General features: G+C 42.6%; 1 non-coding gene across 1 annotated transcript; it reads right to left on the bottom strand.

Moving 5' to 3' along the window:
• Positions 1 to 200: 200 nt before the first annotated feature.
• Positions 201 to 275, bottom strand: Trnat-ugu (transfer RNA threonine (anticodon UGU)). The gene has a single exon. It is a non-coding gene; the product is annotated as a tRNA-Thr (tRNA).
• Positions 276 to 4,283: the final 4,008 nt, after the last annotated feature.

Raw genomic sequence — 4,283 nt, 5'->3', positions numbered from 1 at the left:
TCACATTTTATGCTCCGTCGGAAGTGAAAGTCTGAAAGCAAACGCCCTACAACATTCCTCGGAAGGGTCCAGACGGAGGAGGAAGGATTATGGTCTGGGTAATTTTTTCGTGGAATTCTCTGGGTGAAATGATCATTAAATCAATACCGTAAGCTGTCGTCAGGCGTTGATATACATCAACGGGGAAAGTTGAAAATGTTTGCTCCGACCGGGAATCGAACCCGGGATTTTCCGCTTACATGGCAGACGCTCTATCCACCTGAGCCACCGAGAGCACAGAAATAGTGCGACTGCAGGGATTTATCCCTTGCACGCTCCCCGTAAGACTCACATTCCCAAATGAATGTCCACACACTACATGCGTAGTGTCCCTGCCCCTTACACTCATTACTCGCGGCAGACAATCTTACCAAGTTCCGAGTTCAGGCAATGCGTGTGCATCCAGCACAGACATGAAAGAACAGATACCATCTTTATATTCTCTGGGTGATCTCTTCATTCTAGAAAGCACAATGGACCAACATAATTATACATCTATCCGTGGGGACTATGTCCAACCTTCAACCAGTTTGTTTGTCTTTGCAAGGATAGCATCTACCAGCAGGACACTACAACGTGTCACATAGGTTGCAGGGTGTCTGTGCGGTTCGAAAAGCACCAGGATGAGTTTACCGTACTCTCTAGGCCACCAAACTCATCGGATTTGAGCCCAATGTAGAATCTGTTGGACCATCTAGATCGGGATGTTCTCGTCACTGATCCTGAACAGGGAAATTGAACGCAGCTGGCCACAGCACTGCAGTCTGCATGGCTCCACATCCCTGTAGGCACCTTTCAGAATCTCACTGACTTTCTTCCTGCAGCAGTACGCGCTGCAAAAGGTGTTTATTGAGGCTTTTGACAGGTGGTCACATTAATGTGGCTGGACGGTGTACATTTGTACATAGCATTGTGCAGAACGGACGATACATGGCATACAGGAGCCATTTCCAGCCTCTATTGTTCCAGTTGCGGATAGTGTAAAATAAAAATTATAACCCTCCTCTTTATACAACCAAATTTCTTTAATTTTTCCTTTCTGGCCATTGCATTATATGTAACTTGGAGAAAATAATATACTGTATCTACTCTTCAAACCACCTTAAGGTGCAAGGAAGACGGTACTCCCTACTGCGCTAGTAATTAGGGCTTCATTCCGTTCCACTCAGGTACGGAGAGCGAGACGAATGATTGCTTAAAAACCTCTGCGCGCTCTGCAAAAAAATGGTTCAAATGGCTCTGAGCACTATTGGACTCAACATCTATGGTCATCAGTCGCCTAGAACTTAGAACTATTTAAACCTAACTAACCTAATGACATCACACAACACCCAGCCATCACAAGGCAGAGAAAATCCCTGACCCCGCCGGGAATCGAACCCAGGAACCCGGGCGTGGGAAGCGAGAACGCTACCGCACGACCACGAGATGCGGGCGCGCGCTCTGCAGTTAGTCTGGTTTTGCCTCCGCGAACCCACATGTACTGAGTTGTAGTATATTCCTAGATTCACAACTTAACATTAATTCATGAAATTTTTAAGGAGGCTTTTGCGGGATAGTTTCGCCTGTCCCCAACCGTTCGGAGGTTTAGTTTTTTCAGCATCTTCGTGATGCTTTCCCATGAGTCAGACGAACGTGTGACCATTGGTGATGCCCTTTCTTATATATTCCCTGCTAGTCCTATTTCGTATGGATCCCACACACTTGAGCAATATTGAAAGACTGGTCGCACGAGTGTATTGTATGTCAGTATTCGAAAGAATTTCCCTAGTTTTCTGCCAATGAACTGCTGTCTCCCAGCTGCTTTTCATACGATATATCCTTTATGATCGTTCCATTTTATATCCCTTGACACTGTTACACCCAGGTATTTGTATGAACTGACCACTTCCAACTGAGAGCCATTATTTTTTTATTTCTTATTTATTTATTTATTTTTGTGCTAAGGTCTTATGGGACCAAACTGCTGAGGTCATCGGTCCCTAAGCTTACGCACTACTTAATCTAACTTAAACTAACTTATGCTAAGGACAACACACACACCCATGCCCGAGGGAGGACTCGAACCTAGGACGGAGGGAGCCGTGCGGACCGTGACAAGGCGCTTTGGACCACGTGGCTACCCCGCGCGGTGAGTCATTAATACTGTAGGCATAGAACACTATGTTTCTTCGTTTTATGAAGTGCAAAATTTTACTTTTCTGAGCATACGAGGTGTGGCTGTTGCTGTAAAACATTTCATTTCAAAAACATACATATTTATTTCACCCTCGATATACTCCCCTCCTCTGTCCCTACAAAGTTCCACGTGAATTTTCCACTGTTGGAAACGAAGTGTAGTTCCTTTTAACGCAAATTTGACATTAGGGAATACATAAGTCACATGGTGCTAGAATAAGGTGAGATGCTGTACATTGCTAAAAATCTGTTACCAGTCAATGCGGTACGAGCAGATGCATTGTCTAGTTGCAGAAGCCATGACTTGTTCTTCCACATTTCAAGTCTTTTTTCTCTTATTTTCTCAACGACTTGAGCAAGAGTTTCAAGGTAGTAATGTTGCTTAATAGCTCGACCTTCAGGAATCCAGTGAACACATACAATTTCATAACATCGAAAAAAAAACAACTATCATGACGCTGGATTATAAGTGAAAAGCCAAGATTCCTCAAATGTTATCACTCCTTCCAAGAAATTAGGATCATTTTTAATGGTATTCGAGGCGTCAGTACAGACATTTTCACGAGCATCTTTTTGTTAGATCGTGAGAATTTTCAGCAGCAGTTTCGCATACATTTTTCTTTTGTTAAATCGGTTACGTAAAATTTGCCTTACGCATTCTCTGTCAATTCCTGCAGTTCCATCAGTCGACAGAATAGTCAACCGAGGTTCAGATCGAATCGCATTATCGACTTTTTCGATATTTTCACTCGTTTTTAGTGTTGTAGGGCTTCCCGGGCGTGACTGATCTTCAATGTCTTCTCTGCTATCTCGAGAACGCTTGAACCACTCAGAAAACCGCATACGTAATGAACCGACGTGCCACGTATCATTACCCCGGATAAACAAAACAACAGCTCTTACACAAACGATGGACACAGCCACTCTAATTTTTCAGCAGACACCAGAAATACCACATTCGAATGAGAATCTGTGACAGCGTTAGACCCGTTATTTTATAGACACACCTCGTATAAAGCAAGTTTTAAATACCTACACCGCTTTGAAATCTTACGTTGATGTGAATGGGTATTTGTGCAGCTTTTTCCAGACAGTACTTCATTATGGATGGCTGCATAATATGCGAAAATTCTGAAATTACTACTAATATTGTCTGCAAAACCATTAATGTTATTAACGTATAATATAAACAGAAATGGCCACAATGGACTTCCCTGATGAACACGCGAAGTTACTTTTACATCTTTCGATGACTCTGCGTCCAGTGTAACTTGCTCCACCCTCCGTACCAAAAATTCCTCAACCCACTCACGAATTTCGTTTGATACTCCATGCTATCATACTTTCAATAATAAGCGTAGGTGTGGTACCGAGTCAAGTGCGTTTTGGAAGTCAAGAAGTATTGCATATACTTGATTTCCTAGATCCAAGGTTTTTGGAGTATCATATGGGAAAAGCGAGAGATGGGTTTCACATGATCGATGTTTTCGTAGACCACAATGTTTGATATGAAGGTCGAGTGCTCGAGATAGGCACCTTATTAAATTTGAGCTCAGGATATGTTCTAAGAGTCTATAACAAAAGGATTCCAAGGATATTGGTCGGTAATTTTGTAGATCACTTCTGCCATCTTTCTTGTTGACTGGTGTGAACTGAACTTTCTTTCAACCACTTTGTTAAATTGTATTGGCCTATCTGAGTTTTGAGAGTAAGGCTTCCCGCAGCAAACGTATCGTCTTTGTTGTAGCATCTCCTATTGTATTTTACTGGAAATTTCTGTGACTCGTCCAGTAACTGACAGTGAGTAAACCCGCAACAAAAGATACAGATCTCCTATGAATCTTTTCTGTCTTTACTGTCAATCTAATTTGGTAAAGGTCCCAAACTGACAAACAATATTCAAGAGAAGATCTGCTTGTATGAATCTATCTTATGTGGGATACCTTCAACAAATCGGTCTGGCATCTGCTCTCCTCGTGGCTAAATTTTTGGAACGTTGCACCGTAAATCGCTCCGGACTTTTTTTACTAACTGATGGTTGTGTCTCATGTCAGTGAGTGACGCCG

The sequence above is a fragment of the Schistocerca gregaria genome, chromosome 1 (assembly GCF_023897955.1).
Source record: "Schistocerca gregaria isolate iqSchGreg1 chromosome 1, iqSchGreg1.2, whole genome shotgun sequence".
In the NCBI taxonomy this organism is placed as follows: Eukaryota; Metazoa; Arthropoda; class Insecta; order Orthoptera; family Acrididae; genus Schistocerca; species Schistocerca gregaria.
The sequence above is the reverse complement of the archived record's forward strand: the minus strand, read 5'-3'. Positions and strand labels throughout refer to the sequence as shown.